This window comes from Herpailurus yagouaroundi, unplaced genomic scaffold (genome assembly GCF_014898765.1).
Source record: "Herpailurus yagouaroundi ecotype Mexico unplaced genomic scaffold, PumYag 165, whole genome shotgun sequence".
In the NCBI taxonomy this organism is placed as follows: domain Eukaryota; kingdom Metazoa; phylum Chordata; class Mammalia; order Carnivora; family Felidae; genus Herpailurus; species Herpailurus yagouaroundi.
In genome coordinates, this window is record NW_024412406.1 from 22,700,196 (window position 1) to 22,723,231 (window position 23,036).

Here is a 23,036-nt window from a genome sequence, read left to right on the forward strand (position 1 = left end):
TTTGCAGGGTGCAAGCCCACCAGGTCCCCTTCCTGGAGCCCCTCATTTTATTCCCAGCATTTAACACCATGGCTAGGATAAAGTGGATGCAGGCACATGCTTACAGAAGGAATAAAAAGAGCTCTTTTCAATAAATAATCCACAAAAATTCGAGTTTCTAGTTCTTGATATAGAAGGGCAAACTGGAGACACCTGAATGTTGTATTCGCAAATCCCATCAATGGTTTCTGAATTTGTCCCAAAGCTTACCTCCCTCAATTTTACATATCCAATAGCACCGGGCAGAACCTCCTTTCAACACAGTGTATGATTTCACATCAGCATTTTCTCATCTTTATCTTTTATTGACTGTTATCAAAAATTAAGCTTATAAATGTTAAGTTTGTTTACAAAATCATCACCTCTCATCAAAGATTAATGCTGCACAATTGTGACGTCTCTTCAACACTTTAGAGAAGCTTAAAACAGTCATAAGGAAAAATGAGAAGAAGGGAATATCACGGCCAGGGAGGGAGTGGAAGAAGCAGCATCTAGAAATTGGAGGAAAACCAGCTATGAAGACGGCCAGATCTGGCTCGAGCACTTTCTCTACTTCAGGCCAATTAAAGCATCTCTCTGGCCTTCAGCTTCCTCATCTATGAAAACATAAAAATAAGTGTTCCATCACCTCCCTCAAAGGGCTGCTTAGAAGTGATTTTACTGGATTGTCACACATGGCCATTAACAGAATGCCTTGCAACACAACAGTCGGTAAACGTTAACTGTTCTCCCCACATTCTGCACCAACCTTAACCTAGTCATCTAGGTTTCCTTGCTCCCAGTTTCACTCCCAAACATACCAGGCGTGTCCACAGGAGCGGACAGCACCAATGTCCAATGGTATTCCACCAAGTGCTCAGCTCTTCTGCCATATTAAGAACCAAAAACTCCTTTTAAAAATCACCACCACAGAAGCCTGTTGCCTTACCAGGGCAGAGACAGGGCAGGCAAAAAAGGACAAGCAGACTGCAGAGCAAGTCCCTGGACGGACACCTTCACAGACGATGAAGGAAATCCTGCTTTCGTGCATCTGGGATCTGGGAATCACAGGACGTGAGTGCTAAAAGACTCAAGACCTAATCCAATCACTTGACCTTGCGGAGAAACAGTGAGAAGGTAAATGCTTTGTTCAAGGTCATTCAGCTAATCAGAGAGACAATGAAGACCCACAGCCCCACGTCTCTCGCTCCAAGACTCGTGCTGGTTCCCGCTGCAATAAATACCCGAAACGGTTAAAGAATGTATCCCCTTACATTGGGGGATACATTGGGAAAATGTTAACAGAAAATTGAGGCAACGCAATTTTAAAAGAGTACATCCAAACAGCATCTAGGGAGTAAGCTCAAGTCATAACTTGAAGCAATTCCAAAGAAGGTGGCATTCGAAAAACGTTCTGTTCTAACCGTTGGCATTATCACTGAACGTGGTGTTGTGCCTCCAAGGTCACTATGCTGAAGGAAACAACATTCATTTGCATAACTTCTGGTGTATTAAGTCAACTATGTCATGAGAATTTTTTTCTTTTAACCAGCAGAGTAGGTGCTTCCCCAAAATGTTGCTGAGTGCTAAGCCCTTCTACACACACAGCTATGTGCCCTCTACGCATCATTTCTATATGGCCTGCATCTTCCTGGATGGCAGTTAATGCCATAAAACCATTCAATTCAAGGTAAATGGAGAAATCATTTGTGTGACTGAGTTGCAAGCTTTTTCCAAAGAACACCATTTTTACTGGGAAAAAAAAAAACAACTAACAAACTCTGGTTATTCAGATTTGAGCGTGTGGCATTTTCTCAAAAATGAACAAAATAACTCTGTCACTTAAGGGAAACAATTCAAAGTTTTGTTGCCAACGATTAAGGTTGAGTTTACAAGCAAAAATCAGAATTTTGGAAAATCTGGATCCACCATCACGAACTTGACAACTTCCCGATACTTAAAGAATTTTTTGATTAGACAGGTAGCGAGAGGAACAAATAAGTTTTTAAAAATACTGTATAATGAAATATGTCAACATCTGAAAGATTTATGTAACTCACTGAACCAATACTTTCCAAATTACCAATGCATGATGTTACAAAACCACACATACAGATAAAAGACCCGTTCGAAGTGCAAGATACAGCCAGGCATTTTCACGAAACCAAATACAAAAATTTCACTGGTATGACTTCAGACTCCACATTGCAACTAACCTTCAAAAAACTACTCCTTATAGTTTTAGGGTAGCATAAAATTATCTAAAATTATCTAAAAAGGCCATTCAAATATTCATCCCTTTTCAATTACAAATCTGCATGCCACATTTTCTTCACGTTCTTCAACCAAAACAACATCTTACAACAGATGGAATACAGAAGCAGCTATCAAATTGTAACAGTCTTCTCTTGGGCCAGGCAGTAAAGACATTTACAAAAACATAAAGACGAACACCCTTCACTGTCACCAGACTTCTGCTTAGGAAAACACTTAGTTTTCGTAAAAATTACCTATAATGTATTATTGGTCAACAGCATCACCGAAAAATGCAACATACACACTTAAAACTTACACATCATAAAACATTTTGACATGGCAAAACAAAAAACAAAACAAACAAACAAAACAGAAGACCTTCCAAATATGACAATACAATACCCTGGACGCGAAGGGCACAGCCACAAGTTTTACCCGTGGGGAACTAGAAACCCAGTAATTACCACTGCCACAATCACCAAAAAAGCCGCAGATATCCTCGACAAGGGAGAGCCAGAATAAGGAGGCACAGACCATCACGAAGGCTACTTGGCTAAAATGCCTGGCTTTCCAGAGAAGTTGGGGCAGGGAATGCAGAGAAGAGAAAGTTCCAGAGGTAGCAAATCAAATGACTAGGCAGCGTCCAGTAGAGAAACAGAAGGGAATACCTTGCTTTTGCTTTATAGCTTACTATGAAAAGACTTTAGCTTTCACCCATTTGTTCTTTTTACAAGAATGAGGCACTCACACTCCTGTTCTCACTGCTTTGTGCGAAGATCAGAGAAGGACCCCCAAGCTTTTTTTTTTTTTTTTTAATGTGTGTATCTTCGTTAGCTTCAATAACCCTAGGAGACAAGCAGTACAAATATCATTCCATTTGCAGATGGTGAAACTGAGTCTTGAGAGTTTGAAGACTGCCACAGTCGGGTGAAAGACCCAACATCCCTACCCCGAGTCTTCTGGACTCTTGTTTGATCTCTCTTCCACACCCCACTGGGACACTTGTTCTCCAAGTGTGGTCCTGCACCGGCAGCATCAACAACTTGGGGAACTTGTTAGATATGTGACTTCTCAGGCCAACCCAGCCCTACTAACTTTGAAATTCTTGGGGTGAGGCCCAGCAATCTGTATTTTACAAAGCCTTACAGGTCATTCCAGTGTATGAACGGATGGTCTAGGAACAGTGACACCCCAGGTAGACACCCATCTGCCAGGACAATTGTGTAAATAATACGAACGAACAACTTTAAACCAATACCATACAGCTGGAGCTGCCATAACAAAACACCAGACTGAAAGGTTTCAACAGAATGTACTTCTCACAGCTCTGGAGGCCTGAAGTCCAAGATCAAGGAACCAGCAGGATAGGCTTCATTCTGAGCCCTCTTCTCCTAGCTTGTATGTGGCCATCATCTCATCCTGTGCTCGCAAGTCCTCTTTGTGCACACGAAGAGAAAAATCTTTGTCCTCCTCTTCTTATAAGGCCATCAATCCTATCGGATTCAGGTCCCAACCATATGACTTCATTTAACCGTTATTATCTCCATAAGGGCCCTATTTCCAAATATAGTCACATTGAGATTGGGGCTTCGACATATAAATTTGGGAGGGGGGGGGCAAAATTCAGTCCCTAACCAACTTCAGAAGGAAAATGTTCAGGTCCCACGTAAAGGTTGATGCTGCTGGTCCCGGATCTCACCTGCAGAACGCGCGACACGAAGGCTCGAAGAGACAGACGTTTGCTTGGAAAAGCAGCAACTGCCGTGGGAATCCCAGAACTGATCCAAAGCAGCTGAGGAGGACCCACGGGGATTTCCATGGGAAGACAGGAGCCAGGGAAAGTCATTTCCCACGCTGGTGCCTAATGGTGACCGATAGTGGTAAACATTTACGGAGCCAGTTGCCTACGCGCCAGGCTGTGTGGTGAGGCTGCAGGTGTACTCGTTCGTGTAATCCGTGTCACCCCCATTATAGGAATGGAAACGGGGGGGCCTGAAGGTTAAGCAGCCTGCCAAGGAGCCACACTGCTGGCAAGAGGCGGCAATGGGAATAATCCCCAAGACAGTCAACCCCCACTCTCTACTAGAAGGGAGACAAGAGCACAGGCAGGCATCTGACCTTCAACCAGAGAGGGCGACCCCAGGTGCCAGAGGCCATCGGCACAACGGTATAGAGGACAGCTGTTAAGGAAACACAAAAGACCAACACACGCGAGGAAAGATACTCGACTGCGCTGATAATCAAAGCGCACCTATCAAACTGGCAAAGGACAATAACGTCCTGAGTCAGCAAGTGCAGAAAACATGGGCAACTCCCAGACCACTGAAAAGATTATGAAATGATGTGGCCTTTCAGGGCAATCCAGGAACACACACCATATAGAAAAAGAACACAGCCTGTGACCCCATGATAATCGTTTCTAGAAATGTCTCCTAAAGGTGTAGGGAGATGTGTGTGAAGGGCGAATCTTTACGGCAGCAATGTTTTCAATAGTGAAACACGAGAAATGACCTAAATGTCCATTAAAGGAGAACAGGTAAGTGAAGTTACATGATACAGGATGTCACTGTTTGAGCTACTTGAAAAGACAAGGTACAGCTCTGTGTGTTGATAGGAAAGGATCAGCCACGGCATTCTGAAAAAGGGGAATGATACATGTATGATACATTCACAGCGTGGAAACTTATCTCCCATTAAAAGGCCTAGGGGAATAATTAATGTACCTACGTTTACTGGTCATGGGGGCTTTCACTTTCTACTTTCTACATACTTTGTGGTGTAAAATAGTTTGGCATAAGCATCCTTACAATCAGTCCGATGTTAGAAAAAACTTTGTTACGATTTTTCCCCCACGTCAAATGGATCTAGCCTCCATCCAAGTTCTGCTAGCTGGTAACCTTGGCTGGGTTACTAAATCTCACAAGGCCTCGATTTTCTCATAGGTAAGCAGGAACGCCTGTGGGGAACAAGGACACCTGTTGTCTGCTCGCAGGATATATCCTCGGCTTTCCTTCACAGTGTTCCCAGAGCAGTATACACATACCCCCGCGTGTTGTGACGAGGGTCTGTCGAGGTGAGATCTCCTTGAGGGCAGGTCCGTGTGCCCTGCCCTGTGCACCCCTATTGTCTCAGGGCCCCCAGAATGCCTACTACAAAGAGCGGATCAAGCAGTAATTCACGAACAAGACAAGCAACAGCGAGCATATTTAACCAACACTAATAAGAATGTGTCAGTCTGATATTTCGCTTTCAAGAGAATTTGGGGGAAAAAAATTATGAATCCTTGAAACCTCACACACATTCCAAATATTTTAATGGTATAAAACGGACCTGCCTAAGTTTCTTAATTGTGGAGATTCAAAAGGAATGATGCCCAACTTTTCCACATTCCTGCTTTGAAAGATTAAAAACACATTTCAGTCCACTCATCTGAAATCACAATTTAGACTTATCTGAATCAGAAAGACAGTCTGCCATCTCCACAGCTCCCTATTCCGAGGGTGGCAGATGCTTTCCCACATCCACACAGTGTCACCCAGTTACTCAAGTTATGGTCTAGAACGCGAGACGCTATATACAAACGTACGGTCAAACTTATCAGTCAACTTTTACAGCTGGTTACTCCACACTTCCTCATCCGCTGCAAGGCTAAGGTTTAACTACAGAGCCACCTGAGTGGCAGTGTGACCAAGAGGAAAGTACTAGCGAAGAAATTGGGACTCACCATGCTCCCCTGTCTGTGTCAAGACCATAGTAACGCCCTCTCTCTGGATAAACAAAATACGCAGTGAGATAAAAGTGATGTAATTTTGAGTTCTCAGAAAAGCCCTACACAAAGAGGTACTGCCAAGTCTAATAACTAACCGAAGTGTTTACATCACAACCAAAAGTAACTAAATGAGTACACGACAATGGCACACTTTCCTTCATTTTCGAGCGGCAAATCACTGTATGTCTAATGTGACAATAAACTAAGGTTGAGAATGGAATTCTAACAATTTCCTTTTCAGGACAGAACGTAGCACCTTCATCAAGTGACCAAACTAAACATCACCAGTAAACGAGACGAGGAGATGTCATGTGCCCCGATGTGACACCCTGAGGAAAGAAACGCCATCACCTATGCATTGGTCTGGTCAAAAGAGGCTTGACCTAAATCTAAACGGGAGGGGAGGGGCGCCTGGGTGGCTCAGTGGGTTAAGGGTCTGACTTTAGCTCAGGTCATGACCTTGCGGTTCATGAGTTCGAGTCCCGCCTCAGGCTCTGTGTTGACAGCCTGAAGCCTGCTTCGGATTCTGTGTCTCCCCTGCTCTCTGCCCCTCCACCTCCCTCCCTCTCTCTCTCTCTCTCTCTCTCTCTCTCAAAATAAAAATAAAACATTGGAAAAAAAATTTTTTTTTTAATTTTTTTTTCAACGTTTTTATTTATTTTTGGGACAGAGAGAGACAGAGCATGAACAGGGGAGGGGCAGAGAGAGAGGGAGACACAGATTCGGAAACAGGCTCCAGGCTCTGAGCCATCAGCCCAGAGCCTGACGCGGGGCTCGAACTCAGACCGCGAGATCGTGACCTGGCTGAAGTTGGACGCTTAACCGACTGCGCCACCCAGGCGCCCCTGGAAAAAAATTTTTAATATATAAACAGGAGGGGGAAAAATCTAATTTGCTATTCAGATTGCTATTTTGGCCATCTCAAAGAGATATCTAATTTCCGAAAGCCACTACAGTATAACAATATTTGCTGTCTTTCATGAAGTTTTGTCTGCTGTATTCATGCCAAAAACTATGTGCTACAAAGAAGCAAACCAATGACACCTTCCCTCCAATGATGAATTTCCATATACCTGCACGCAACAAATATTTATTGAGCACCTGCCATATTCAAACGCTGTTCTAGGCAGTAAGGATGCCTCAGGAAACATCGCAGACGACAATCCTCCCTTTCATGGAGCTGACCTGCATTCTAGTAAGGACAGAGTCAAACAGAGTAAATAAGTAAAACGTACATAAGTAATTAAAAGGCAAAACAAGAGAAAAACTAGAGCACAGAAGGGGGATCAGTAGTTTAAAGGAAGGGGTGTGATTTTTTTTTTTTCCATTTTATTTCAGATAGAGAGCAGTGGAGAGGGGCAGAGGGAGAGACAAAGAATGTTCAGCAGGCTCCACGTTCAGCACGGAGCCCGACGCGGGGCTCAATCCCACCACCGTGAGCTCATGACCTGAGTCCAAAGCAAGAGGCAGACCCTCAACCGACTGAGTCATCCAGGCGCCCCTGAAGGAGTGTAATTTTAAAGTGGGCAGTGCGGGGAAGCCTCCCAGGGAAAAGGACCGTGAGGATGTGGAAGGAGCTGAGGAGACAGCCGGATGCCCAAGAGGATTGCTCCCAGTGGTGGGGGAAACCAAGTGCAGAGGCCGTGCCCTTCTGATCCCAAGGACCCACCAGAGCGTTTCTGGGGGCAGCCACCGCTCAGGGGGCAGCAAGGAGGAAGCTAAGCCGAGGAAACTCTTCGGGCATCTCTCTGTTGGAAACAGACTGCCTGTGGAAAAGGCAGACAGCGAGCCCCTGCTGCGGTCCCGCCAGCAGGAAGACGTGGCCCCTGAGGCAGGGTGGTGGACGTGGAGAGACAAGTGGTCAGATTCTGCACATAGTCTGAAGGTGGAGCCGACAGCCTGAGGATGAATCCGACGCAGTAGATGAGAGAGGGGGGAGGCCAAGGAATTCCAAGGTCTCCATCAGGACCTCAGTGTGATAAAGGCTGTGAAAGCAGTGCTGGTGGAAAGCACCCACGTGATGCCGTCTCACTGTGCACCACAGTCCTATGAAGTAGGCTATGCAAGGTCAGTGTTCCCACCTTTAAAAATGCAGGAATGAGCAGGAATGAGGCCTGAACGGTAAGTGGTTTGTCCATATATAGGAGCATTGGAAATAAAACAGAAGCCTGGATTTCCTTCCCAAGTTTAGGGGTTTTTCCATTGTATCACGTAGCTGGTTTTTCTTTCTTTCTTTCTTTCTTTCTTCTTTCTTTCTTTCTTTCTTTTCTTCCTTCCTTCCTTCCTTCCTTCCTTCTTTCTTCCCTTTTCTTTTCTTTTCTTTTCTTTTCTTTTCTCTTTCTTTTTAAAGGTAGAATGTTACCATATACAAAACCTACAGAAAACGGAGAAGCCTTGTCCCGGGGATTTCAATGGCTCGCTTGTATCTAAGGACTCACTAACGTGAAGTCTTCTACAGCCAGAGGTCAGGGAATGCCGTTTACCAAACTGTCAGGTGTATACAGGGCCATCTGTGTGCTAAGAAGCTCCCTGATGTAGCCGGGCTCTAGCTGGTTCTGTGAAGAGTACACACAACTAGGAGAACAGCAGTAGGTCATGTGTCCCTATTAATGGAAAATGCACCCCAAAAGTTAGCCCCACAGTCAGCGCTCAACCCTGATCTCTTCTAGGAAGCGTATCACGTCTGTTGCTGCCGTTTCTTAAAAAAAAAATTTTTTTTTTAACTTTTATTTTTGAGACAGAGAGAGACAGAGCATGAACGGGGCAGGGGCAGAGAGAGAGGGAGACACAGAATATGAAACAGGCTCCAGGCTCTGAGAAGTCAGCACAGAGCCCGACGCGGGGCTCGAACTCACGGACCGCGAGATCATGACCCGAGCCGAAGTCGGACGCTCAACCGACCGAGCCACCCAGGCGTAATATCACCTGCAAAACCCTAATGTCTCTCTCCACTGACATTTCTCACTGATCACAGGACACGTGCATTTACCTACCCTGTAAACTCAAAAAGCAAAGGTTTCCAACAGACGATTTCTCCGGCTCCTCTGTCGCCACCAGAATTCCTTTTCCCCGCCCACTGTGCCAGCTGCAGCCTCCATGCCTACCCTCACCTGTACCAGCCTGAGTCCTTCCATCCATTCGTTCCCCGAGCACCTCTCTGATGGCAGCTAAGCCTGTTCTAGGCACTCAGATTCCCGTTTCCCCACCGGGACACAAGGAACACTAATTACGAGTGGGTAAGGGTTATGAAAGCGGAACAGGAGGCTGAGGCCCCGGAACAGGGACAGGGGCCTAACCAGGGCTACAGCCAGGGCGGGCCTCCCTGAGTGCCCACCAGAGGGGAAGGAGGGGCAGGAAGCAGTCAGGTGAGGGAAGGCAGCTGGGTAGGGCTCCAGGCAGGGGAGTGGTTCATCCTGCACCTGAGGCAGAGAGAGCGCAGCACTGGCCAGGAGGGCAGAGCAGCTACCCAGAACGGCCAGGGAACAAGTCTGGCAGGGCCGAGGGGTGAGAGCGCCTTAGAAATGACGCCAAAACTCCTGGCCTGTGTGAAGGTAACGAGCAGGCGACACAGGGTATTGAGCAGAGAAGTGAAAAGATCAGGCTTGGGGAGGAAGGGTCACCTTAATTACAATGTGATGTTTTCTCCATGATTTCTCGTACAATCTGTTTGTTCACCCAACACGGCAGCAGCTCTAGAAGAGCTCCTCCTCCGCTCTGGCCACCTCCTCCAAAGCCTCTAGCCTCCAGACACCGGCCACACCGCCACCCCGTAGAGAGAGAACACTGCCTTCGCAAGTAAAACAACGTTTGATCCTGTCGTTGTCATTTCGGGATTGTGACTGCTCCTGAAATAAAACTAAGCCGACTGATCCTAGCTGTACAGTAAATGCCCGTCACCCACCACACTCTAGAAGAAAACATGCTTACAAATCACTCCACAAACACAGCACCACTTTTAAATTAAAACAAGCAAAAACTTCCTTTAAGTGTTCACACAAGCTTCTATAGCAATTTGGAAGGAACTGTTTCCTTTCAGGGATACGTACTGAAATATTTTTCTTTTTTTTTTTTTTTTTTCAAGTTTATTCATTTGGAGGCAGAGAGCACATGCACGCTAGGGAGGAGCAGAGAGGGGGCAGGGAGAGAGAGAATCCCAAGCAGGCTCCCTGCTGTCTGCTCAGATCCTGACGCAGGGCTCAATCCCACAATCTGTGAGATCATGACCTGAGCTGAACTCAAGGGTCAGATGCTCAGCCGACTGAGCCACCCAGGCGCCCCACGAAATATTTTAACATAAAATACTATGCTGCCTAAGATTGCCTTCTAAGTAGTACCGAACATGGCAGAAGCTGGCGAGTATGTGAATGGAGTAGGTCTGGCTGTGACGTCGGATTCTACTGTTCTGTCTCCTTATGTGTGTTAGAAAGGTTCCACTAGTTGAGCACCTGAAGCACCTCAAAGTACTCGAGGTCTCCACCAAGCCCTCTTCTTTTGTTCTGTTACCTTTCCCTGTGAAATAGGATGTTGCTTAGGATGATAACAAACATAACCCTAGAGATTAAACTATAGTGATCTGTCAACAAACATTTCAAAAGAGAAAACTGTAATTTTAGAGCAAATAGCTCAATGAAGCATTTGGGCTTATTTTTTAAAACCAGTCCTGCCTAAGGGTGCCTGGGTGGCTCACTTGGATGAGCGTCTGACTCTTGATTTCGGCTGAGGTCATGATCTCACGGTGACAGTGTGGAGCCTGCTTCCTCTCTCTCTGCCCCTGTCCCCAGACTAGCTCTATCTCAAAATAAGCAAACTAAAAAAGCAAACCAGTCCTGCCTAAATATCTTCCTTCCACCGAAATTATTTTAGCCAAACAAATCTTACCACTACAGATTTCTAAAGCTGCAGATGATCTGTTAATAGATACTTATGCATTTCAAAATTACCTTCGTATATCAACCTCCATATTTTCTACTTCGTGTGTGACTCCCAACTCTCTATAGAAAACGTGGTCAGTGAACATGGTCAGCCCGCTTATAGAATCACTGACTTTCAGGGTTGGAAAGGACATTCAAGGCTCCCTAGTCAACCAGCCATCCGATGTTTTCAACTTGAGATTCACATGCATATGTACTCTGATGAGCTTGATACGTGATTGAACGCTTCATACTACGTATGTTACCTTCAGTAGGAAACGTGGAGGGCCAGGAAAGCTTGCTTGATCCACGATGGCAGATCAGTAACTGGTGCCTTCCTGGTATCTCAGTCTAAATAATTATCACTCGAGGAAATAAAATAACGCCAACATCTCTCCGTGTCGTGTTAGAGCTCCTACTGTAGGCAATTACAGGCTACAGGAAAAACCTGTGCCCAGCACCCTCCAAACAGCGTGCTTCACCATGCTGTGCTCGGTCGTGGGGGCTTCCCCACAATTAGCCTGAGGAATAACACCACCCCCACTCCTCGCTCCACGTTTAAAGTCGAAGTCATCAAATAACGGAAGATTTCATTACCACCCTGTACTGACACAGACCAGTATTAATTATTATTTGAATTAACCTCTGAGCCATGGTTTTCATCAGTACTCAGAAAAGACAGGGACAATTTCTAATTACATGCCACCCTCATTATAAGTCACAAGGCCGCAAGGCTGTGTCTGATGAGGCTGCCACCCTCCGCCACAAAACCGCTTTGGACCTCCATCGCCGAACATTCTCGTCTCCTCCGTGCAGAAATGGACCTCGGCGCTCAGAGACGCTTTCCCTGGCAGTTACGGTTCTCCTTGAAAATTGCGATGGGGGCCTGTGCATAAGTGTATTAGCAGAAGCCCTTAATGCAAGGTGAGCAGTATCCAGTGCTGACACCTCACTACACAGCTGAGTGGCCCTGGTCCCCCCACATCTGCACCTGTCAACAGGACGTCGGAGCAAAACGCGCTAGAAGTAAACGAGATGCTGTGCTATCACACCAATCGTGTCCACCACACGTTCACTGGTTCTATTCTATTTAGCACAAAAATAATGTCTCACGGGTGCCTGCGTGGCTCAGTCGGTTAAGCGTCTGACTCTCGATCTCGCCTCAGGTCAGGATCTCATGGTTCAGGGGTTCATGCCTCGTGCTGGGCTCTGCGCTGGCAGCGTGGAGCCTGCTCGGGATTCTCTCTCTCCCTCTTCAAGCCCTCTCTCTCTCAAAAACAAACATTTAAATAATAATAATAATAATAATAATAATAATAATAATCTCTCGCGGCATCTGCGTGGCTCGGTCAGTGAAGCGTCCGACTTTGGCTCAGGTCATGATCTCATCACGGTTCCTGAGTTTGAGCCCCACGTCGGGCTCTGTGCTGACAGCTCGGAGCCGGGAGCCTGCTTTGATTCTGTGTCTCCCTCTGTCTCTGCCCCTCCCCCCATTTGCACTGTCTCTCCCACTCTCAAAAATAAACATTAAAAAAGAATTTTAAGAATAATAACAATACCTCATATGGCAAGGAACAAATTCCAATGGTACAGAAGAGTAAAAATCGAAACACGAGTTTTATTTCTGTCTTCTACCACGAACTTAACCCTTTCTTACGTGCCCTCCTCCGGCCCATTAGTGCGCATGCAGGTGTGTTCGCGCTCATCAGGTACTGTCCCCAGCATTCTGAGGCAGCGGTTTAGGAGGTGGACGTCACAGCCACCCGTCAACATCCCAGCCGGAGCCATTCCTCAGGGAGGTTCGGTGCTGCCCTCTTCCAACCACACTGCCCTTTGCGGTACACCTTTACCTATTCTTAGCAAAATCCACCATTTTTAAATCCTGAAAGCGTCAGGTCAATCATCTGTGACACAAATATTCACATTTAAAATATCTCAAGATTAAGGATTCAGGTGTGGCATTATAGGATCCTTTTAAGGTCAACAGGAATGGAGGGCAGATAAAAACAGATCTATGTTCTTGACAAAGATACGGAGTTTCTGAATTTTGATTAGAACTTGATTTCAAACTTGACAAAAGTCACTGGTACAGCCACTGTGAAAAACAGTATGAGATTCCTCAAAAAATTAAAAACAGAAATACCATGATCCATGATCCAGAAATTCCACTACTGGGTATTTACCCAAGGAAAATGAAAACACTGATTTGAAATGATCCAAGAACCCCTACGTTTACTGCAGCACTATATATTATCATATACGTAATAAGGCATAAGATATGTTGCACACCTTGAAACTAACATAACATTGTGTATCAGCTATACTTAAAAAAAATAATAATAAACCAGACAAAATCAACCGTATGTTACAGTGATAATTTACCAACTTTGGTACAGTGGGTATGGTGAAGAAACACGACAAGAGAGAGAAAAGCGGCTGAAGTGACACATTCTGAGGACAATGGACTCATTTCTAGGAGAGACATGGCAGGTCATGGCACCCGTCCTCCACTGGTTCAAGGATGAGCACGTGTGTTACTGAAGAGAGCACTGTGGTGGGGACCAACATCATCAGGAAGACAAAGACCGACTTTTAAAATTAAAAGTCAGGGGCGCCTGGGTGGCTCAGTCGGTTAAGCGTCAGACTTCAGCTCAGGTCACGATCTCGCGGTCCGTGAGTTTGAGCCCCACGTCGGGCTCTGGGCTGATGGCTCAGAGCCTGGAGCCTGTTTCGGATTCTGACCCTCCCCCGTTCATGCTCTGTCTCTCTCTGTCTCAAAAATAAATAAACATTAAAAAAAATTTTTTTTAATAAATAAATTAAATTAAATTAAATTAAAAGTCCACATAAGCGTTCCAATGAATTCAGAACAGGTATTTTGATACCTAAAATTTCTGTCAAGGATCCTACCCTCCCATTCCCCACTTTATCAACATAAGACAGCCTTTCATCTAAACAAGATGTAAAGAAAAAACTGGTATTTGGAGAATTCTTTCCCAGAAACCAAGGGTAAATTTTTGTAATCACTTCAAAAACAACTACCATAAACTAAGGAGATCAACACCTGAAATTTAAAACAATCTCCAAAACTATTCCTGCCAACTTATATTTGTAAATCTCCAGTCTTAAGTACCTCACTACTAATCACAAATTATAAATATTTGAATTTATACAAATTATTACTATAATTTAAACTCCTTTAAACTCTATAAGAAATCACCATCTTTAAATGTCAATGTCAGAGCACCTGGGTGGCTCAGTCTGTTAAGCATCTGATTTTAGCTCAAGTCATGATCTCACAGTTCATGAGTTCAAGCCCTGCATCAGGCTCTGTGCTGACAGCTCAGAGCCTGGAGCCTGCTTCAGATTCTGTGTCTCCCTCTCTGCCCCTCCCCGACTCACACACACACACTCTCTCTCTCAAAAATGAACATTTAAAACTTTTTATAAAAATTAAAAAAAAAAAAAAAAAGAATCGTAACTAAAGTTTCCTTCCACCCTTACAGATTCCATTTCTATTTAAAAACTTAAACACTGCCGGGGATGGGGGGAGGGGGGGAGCGGGGAGGTGCGCCTGGGTGGCTTAGTCATTAAGCATCTGACTTTGGCTCAGGTCATGATCTCACAGTTCATGAGTTCAAGTCCCACATGAAGTGAGCTCGAGCCCCACTTCAGATGAGCCAGGGCCCCGCTTCAGGTGAGCCCCACTTCTCTCTCTCCCTCTCTCTCCCCATCTCTGCCTCTCTCTCTCTCTCTCACGCCCTCTCTCTCTCTCAAAAATGACAACAACAGCAACAAACTTAAACATGGGAGGCCTAGGTGGCTCAATCAGTTGAGCATCTGACCCTTGATTTCAGCTCAGGTCACGAACTCACAGTTTGTGGGTTCAAGAGTCTCTGAGCTGACGGCATGAAGTCTACTTGGGATTCTCTGTCTCCCTCTCTCTCTACCTCTCCCCTGCTCACTCATGCGCAGACACACATGCACACACTGTCTTTTTCTCTCAAAAATAAATAAAAATAAAAACTTTAAGTTGTACTGGATGCCAGCCACACCGCACTAGGTCCTAGGAGCAGAGAGTAAATAAGAATCTCTCGATGAACTCAGTCTAGTGAGAAGAGCAAAGAAAAAAGTAACAACGATACAATGTAATTTAGCACTACCATAGTTATAAGGTGACAACTTTCACCTGAAAGTTTTTGTTTAATGTTCAATTAAACCAAAACCCATAAACCTACTCCTTTAGGATGTTTGCTGGCTTCTATGGGAACGCAAAAATAGTATCAACAGGCTTCAGTGATTTTTACGCTATATTTACCTTCCCTACGACTTCTGACTTTACACTAAATTCTAGTCAGGCACACACAGGATTCCCTCCCTTAAGGGAATCTCCCATTTTTTCAAGCTAATCAAAATATGACGAGCTACACCAAGCACCTTAGCTACTTATTAGGGAATGTACAATACAACTCCCTATTTTAGAGATCAGAACTTAACCATTAAGAGGCATAATCAGGAAGTTATTAATAACAAATATTATTACACTGCCTTCAAAGAGCTTATAACATAAAAGAAAACAGCCGTGGAAACCCACATGATTTTAGAAACTCACAAAAGCAGCAGGCTGCAGGCAGAGACGGTGCACCAAGGACAGAGTAACGGGTCCTTCCGGGAACGGAAAGGGGGGCGAACACTCCACAGGGACACTCAAGTGACCCAAGGACAAGATGATGCCAGGGTTGCCTCTGCACCTCACGTGTGTGTTTACTTGTTTACCGACTGAATCATCTACGAGGAGACATGTGCCCCAAATAACTAGAAAGACAAGACAATGTACAATAGGGAGGTTGCATTCAGCTGGAAATAACTAGAAATGGCTTTGCAGAAGAGGTAGCATTTGAAACGGAACTGGCAGACAAGCAGGATTTTGACAGGCCAAGATGGGCCTGACCGGACAAAAGGGAACCAGAAACAGGGCAAGCCGGAGCAAAGGCCCCGAGGGGCAGAACGATGTGTGTTCAGGGACCACGAGTCATCCGGGTGAGCCCGATGTGGGGACACGTTGAAGGAAGAGGAGGGGCCACGGGTAAAAGTTCGGTTGGCACTAAGAATGGAAGACCTGAGCGCCAGGCGCAGGCGGGCAATTTGCCTCTGGAGAGGGAAATGCTTAGAAGGGCGTGCAGAAGTGTGCAGCGGGGCACGCGGGCATCGCAGCGGCTTCTGCAACGTGCGCAGGTGGAGACGGGCGCGGGAGGCCCCAGCAACAGGCCGCAGAGGCGGCCGGCGGGCGCGGAGACGCGGGCGGGATCTGGGAGGCCGCGTCGCGGAGACAGAATCTACAGATGCACAAACTTGGACGACGATCTGGATGCGGGAAGGGAGGGAGGGGGAGGGAGAGAGAGGCTGTCAAAGCAGAAGAGAGCGGAGCGGAGACCTGACCGGAAGGCAGAAGGGTAGCAAGCACGGGGCGGTGATCAACGCCTGACACCCCGACGACACCCGACGCGCGGGCCTGGGGTCGTCCGTCCGTCCGTCCGTTGTCCTTCGGAGCCAACGAATCCAGCCCTCCTTACCTAATCCCCACGCCTCCTCTGTTGGTCTCGCCACGCCAAATCCGACCAAAAGGCTGGGCTGCTTTCCGCACGTGCCTTTCTTCCTCCCCTTTCCGTCACCCTTTCTTCAAATCCTGCACAGAAGCCAACTCTGCCAGGTGGCCTCCCAACGCTTTCACTGGCCGCGAGTGACCAATGTTTACGGTCTTAACCCTCAGTGCTGGACTCGGACGGGAATTTGCAGGTACCCGGTCTCGCCACGGCCGACTGCCGACGTGAGCTGGGGTGAGTTATCAACAACTGCCCAATTCTGACCAGCGATTCTTCGTAATTGCTGCTGAAATCCCATAAAGTAAACTCTCATAGAAGGGTAACTTGTGGGGGTGCCTGAGTGGCTCGGTTGGGTTGACCCTTGATTTTGGTTCAGGCCGCGATCTCACGGCTTGTGAGTTGGAGCCCGGCACCGGGCTCCGTGCTGGCTGTGCAGAGCCTGCTTGGGATTCTCTCTTTCCCTTCCCCTCTACTCCCCCCACCCCCCTCTTGCTCTCTCTTGAAATAAATAAACTTACAATTTTTTTAATGGAAAAAAAAGAGTAACTTGTAACCTTTTTTCATTAATCCAATCCATTAATCAGTAAATGAGACATTGTCACGTTACAAAACATATCCAAGTTATTCTAAGTTATACCATTTCATGGGAAATGAGTAGATGACTTAAGAGTAAGACAGCAAATTATAATCTTCAAACATAACTGGACTACAGCAGAGTCACTCAGAAGGAAAGCAGTCAAATTCCTTTCCATAGAGAGAGCTGCCATTCAGGAAAAGACTCCTACTGACTTGCAATATTTCAATTGACATAACTATCAATAAATCTAGTTTTGTCAATATTTGCATATTGCAGCCTCTGAGGATGTAGGAACATACAAGTTCCAAGGTGATATTAGCATTAAAAACTGTTTATTGTCTGACTTTCTATCACAGATTCAGACAGAGCTCCTATGCAAAACCCTGACACTAACATGTATCTTCAAAGATCTTTGTAGATTAGCAAACAATTTTCAAAGAATTTCCCCTTTCCTCATACACTGAAATTGACTTTCAGCACACTGACATTCTTAAATGGCAAAATATTTTAGCCAACAGGTTTAAACTTCTTAAATCATGAAATCAGAGCTAAATTATTATACTTTTGTCCTCGTAATTTGAAGATGAATGTGCTACTCTCCGATTTATCTTTTTACGTCTTACAGCTCCAATTCTCACTGTTCATTACGACTACTCAATAATTAGTGCAAGATCCTCTATTAGCAAGAAGTTCCATAACATGCAATCATGTAACAAGTGGTCTAGTGTCCCCCTATGTTTTTTCACTTCCTACAATGTCCAGACGTTGTTTTAACACACTTTCCATTTAGCATATTTTTCTATGTAATTATATGTGAAATTCTATCCAAGCACAAAAACACTGCCTGGTATCATAAATCCACTATTTTACCAAGTGTTTAAAAATATTGAATACTATGAATGAATGAATTAATTAATTAATGAATAAATAAATAAATAAATAAATACTATAAGTACGTGCCATGCTAAATTATTCCTGCTTCCTGTGTGCTACTACCAACTTATTAAGCAATTCATAACGGCTCAACCACCTAATCCAAATTCAAATTTTAAGGGTGCCTGAGTTCAGTTGGTTAAGCATCTTGATTTCAGCTCAGGTTATGATCTTGCAGGCTCTGTGCTGACAGCTCCCAAAACAAACTTTAAAAATTAAAAAGAAAGAAGCGGCCGACTTCGGCTCAGGTCATGATCTCTCGGTCTGTGAGTTCGAGCCCCGTGTCGGGCTCTGTGCTGACAGCTCAGAGTCTGGAGCCTGCTTCAGATTCTGTGTCTCCCTCTCTCTGACCCTCCCCCGTTCATGCTTTGTCTCTCTCTGTCTCAAAAATAAACATTAAAAAAAATTCTTTTTTTAATTAAAAAGACAGAGAAAGAAGAGAAAAACTTGCCACATCACCCAACAGCAATCAGATCAAATGCACACAATCACCGCTGCATAAAAAGGTCTGTGTGGTCTGTGTGTGTATTAGATACTCCACAATACGTGGTTGGATACTCCACGATATTGGAACTGCACAGCCAGGGTCCACCAAAAAAATGTGACTCACCCTTTCAGGATGCCCATGGTAGAAAAGAAAGGCCCTTGACTCTGTTTTGGAGTCATGAGGACTGGAATCGGGTACGTCTCATCCATCTCCTATGCATGTGGCTTTGGGTAAATCCTAAGTTTCTTTTTCTATAAAATTTCATATGGATTATATGCCAGTGTGTGTTAAAGTGCCTGGTAAGCAATAACACATGGTACGGATGTGACTTACTTTATTACATAACGTTGGCCACTGCATACGGGTGGAAGCAAAGAAGGACTATTACATGTGGCTTTTCTCTCCGTTTTCTCTTCCGCATGTGTCTTTGTACTTTATATCTACATCTCAAAGAGTGGATGGTGTGCATTTCTCTAAAGTCCAAGCATCAAACTATTAGCAAGAATCCTGCCATTTTTGCCCTATGAGGTTTACTTGCAGACACTTTATCAAAAAGTAGTAATATTCAGAAAGTAGTTAGGAATAATGGAGCGTGGCACATGTTTACCACATTTAGTATTTTTTGCAAACTTGATGAAACAGTGAGTTGTCTTTCACGTGTAATTTCACGTTTAACCAAGTACCAAGTCTAAAGAAAGAATCGTATTTACACATACACACCATTGTGTCCTCACTGAATTTATACCCTGGTTGAAGGGGCAAGGCATAAATAAGCAACCCCACTTCCTACTTTGTAGGGAAAACAGAACTCCTCTGAAGGTTAAATATGCTCCGTAACATCCCCCCGCCCCCAGCCACTGCTCCTGCCTTCCTGTTACCACAGAACAGCCTTGCTCTTCCAAGTTAAGGCTGGTCCTTCTACCTTTAGGCTCTAGCCCTCCTCCCTCCCCTCCCCCAACCTCTCTCAAGAATCTTACTCTATCAACTACCCTCTGCTCTCCCACAGAATCCTGTGTATCCATCTCTCCAGTGGCTCCTTCCCACTTGCCTCTACATACTTAAGTCTCTGCCATTTCATGGAGGGGGTGGGGAGGAAGAGGAGGAGGAGGAAGAGGAGGAGAAGAAAGAAAGAAAGAGAGAGAGAGAGAGAGAGAGAGAGAGAGAAAAGAAAAGAAAGAGAGAAAAGAAAGAGAAAAGAAAAGAAAAGAGAAAAGAAAAGAAGAAAGAGAAAAAGCAGACAAATCTCACCTGGTTTGGAGGAGGGGGGAGAAAAAAGCTGATGGAGCTGCATGTTGGTGACTGGCCAGGGGCTGCTACTGTCAGCTGGGTGACCGCACAGTCCTTCACTACACCAGGGGCATGGGGAACAAGCAGGCATGAAAATCCAGGCAATGCACCACTAGGCTAAGCCATCTACCCTAGAGAAAGTGAATCTCTCATGAGTTTGCATAGGCGCCCCAGGGGGGTAGGAGTGGCCCCATGAACGCAGTCACCCAGCTAGCCATTTCAGCAAACCAGAAGCCCAGAAGTCACCCAGGATGCCTTCTTCCACCTATGCCTCCCCACATCCAATCTATCTTCAAACCGCATCGGTTTTGCCTGCTAAACCTGCCTCTGGCCATATCCCCACAACCGCCACACTAGATCAGATCACTGTCGCCTCTCCCTAGGCTGGGCCACAGTCTTCCCCCACCATCTCCAACCCCTCCATCTGTGTGCACAGCTCAACCAGAGCACTTGTGCCCCACTGTTCCCATGCTACAGACCGAGCTCTCCCCAGTTCAGCCATGGAGACTGCAGACAGGAGGACCTCAGCTCAAGCTTACCTCCCCCAGGTAAGTCAGTCCTTCCATATCTAAGTCCAATGCCCATTACCCACTCCATAGCTCCTCTCTCTCTCTCTCTCTCTCTCTCTCTCTCTCTCTCTCTCTTTTTAAGCCATTGTTATCGGTTGCACTTTCACATGTTTGTGTGGTTACCTGATTATCCATCTATCCCACTAGCCTTGGGCGTCTGGTATAGTTCTGCCCACCTCTGTATCCAACACTCTGCATGGTGCTGACATTCACGTTTTTAAAGACTTTTTTTTTTTAATTTTAATAATCTCTACGCCCAACATGAGGCTCGAACTCACAACCCTGAGATCAAGAGTCACATGCTCCACTGACTGAGCCAACGAGGCACCCCAGCCCACATTCATAATTAACTTTTTTGGGTCAGCAAATAAGCATGAAACAACTAAATCTATAGCCAATACCTTTGGGAGACAAGACAAAATACATGATCAAGTACATGTGCGCTGAGGAAACACAAGGGAGACATTTTTCTATGAGTAGGTTTACTACAAAAAAAAAAAAAGGGCAGGAGGGAGCATGAAGGAGAAAAAGCCTCAGGAGTGGGCACAGTTCAGAAGAGGGTATGAGGGTGGGTCACGCTGGAGAGGGAGGATGAGCTGGGACACAAGGCATGATGGGGGGCGGCGGGGGGAGGGTCTTGAAAGAGTAAGCAAACATTTGACACTGTAGATCCAGGAGCTGAGACACGCTTCGATCAAGATTAATTTGGCAGAATGAAGTCTGTCACAGGAAGGAATCATGAGCTGTTTCAGAGATGAGGCAGAACCACAACAGATCGGACTTAATGAGTGGCCGAGTGCTGTGAAGGAGAATGGTCTGGGTGATTGAAATCTGAAGAAGTTGTCCAAGATGGCGCCAGGATGGCAGGGCTGCTGGTGGGACGGCCCTTCCAGGAGGACTGCAACAACAGGGTATTGGGTCTACACTCAAAGACGGGAGCGGAATATTAATGTTATGATGCAGCTAAGCGAGAGGAGAGCTGAAGCCATGGTTCCAGTTACAGAAGCATCAGGAATCTTTTTCCCTGGGGGGAGAGGACAGGGTGGGGGGTAGAGAATATAATTTCCATTGACAGAGTTTAAGCCAAATAGGAGTTTTAAAGAACTTATCCACAACAGCTGCTAAGATGTAAGTATTATAACGGGGAAAACGAAAGTACAGCCTTCTTTTCTTGTTTTGCTTTCTTCCGTTTCCCTACCTTGACCAATGACGGGAAGAGAAAGCAATGAGATTCTAACACATTCTCCCCTAGTCCCCCCATTTCAACACATCACCAGTCACCCGGCCAAAGGTATTTTATGCGAGAGTTGTGTACATTCACTGTGGAAGACAGTTGCAGCAATGGTCCCAGTTTGTTCGCACCTCCCTCGAGGAGTCCCTCCCACGTTGCCTGGCCAAGTGAACTAAATAATTGAGATTCGCTCAGAGAGTCTAGTATCTCAGAGCAGAAGCTAATTCCATGTCACTTTCCACTCACCAGGAACTGAAATGCTCGGATAGGAAAAGGATTAGGAGAAGAGATTTTGTTTTTAAGTTCACACCTAAAACCACAGCCTCCACCTTCTCACAAGCTTGTGGCTAGGTCTTAATACGAAAAGCTTTAGCAGAGGACTAAATAGATTCCAGTTGTTCTCTGAGGATGGAACGGACAATCAAGTTGAAGAGGGGACACCGAAACAAGAGCTACAAGAGGTGAGGTGTGATACAGATGTAACGACTGTCCTTACCCATGCAGGAATCAGGATGGGTACCTAGTCTAAAAACGTGTAATATCTGTAATAAGAAAATCCAGTATTTTCCCGGCGCATGTGGAAAATTACCATTAAAGCGAGGGGGCAAAGTCACTAACGTTTCCTAAGTGTTCACTGTAGCCCAACCACAGTGCTGGGTGCTTTACACGCCACACACGCCCACACACCCCCATATAACCCTCCCAACTACCCCTGAAGTATCATCTGCCTCTATTTTGTAGGTGAGGGAAAGGAAATCCAAGCAATCAAGTAACTCCCCAAAACACAAAACGAGTGAGCAGAGGAGCTGGTTTTTCTTTATTTTGTCCTGACTCAGAAACCAGCGCTGCAGGGGAGAAAGCACAGGTCCTCACTCCCCATCGCCCGTGCAGAGCGGCACCAGGGGCTTAAGGATTTGCACAAGAGGCAGAAAACAAGCCTAGAGCAAGGTAAACATCCTTCACAGAGAAACCAAACAAGCCACAGTGATGATGGGCACCTCCCCCCAACAAGAGTTGGGGAGAAGTTTTTAAACATCCCCAGGAAGGTTAAAAATATCTCATAAGTTCATTTGGAGCTGTTGCTAAACCAGATAGCTTTCAAATGAGCAGTTTCCTTCTCACCCAAACCTGGTTTTCCAAAGAAAATTCATCCTTTAAAAATTTTAATTATCTGGGGCGTCTGGCTGGCTCAGTTGGTGGAGCACGTGACTCTTGCTCTCAGGGCTGTGAGTTCAAGCTCCGCGTTAGGTGTACAAATGACTTAAACAATAAAATCTTAGAAAAAAAATTTTTAATTTTCTGATGAAAAATTATTCGAAGAGAAAACCGTATTAAGAAACACTCCAGAGGTACCTGGGTGGCTCAATCAGGTGAACGTCCGACTTCAGCTCAGGTC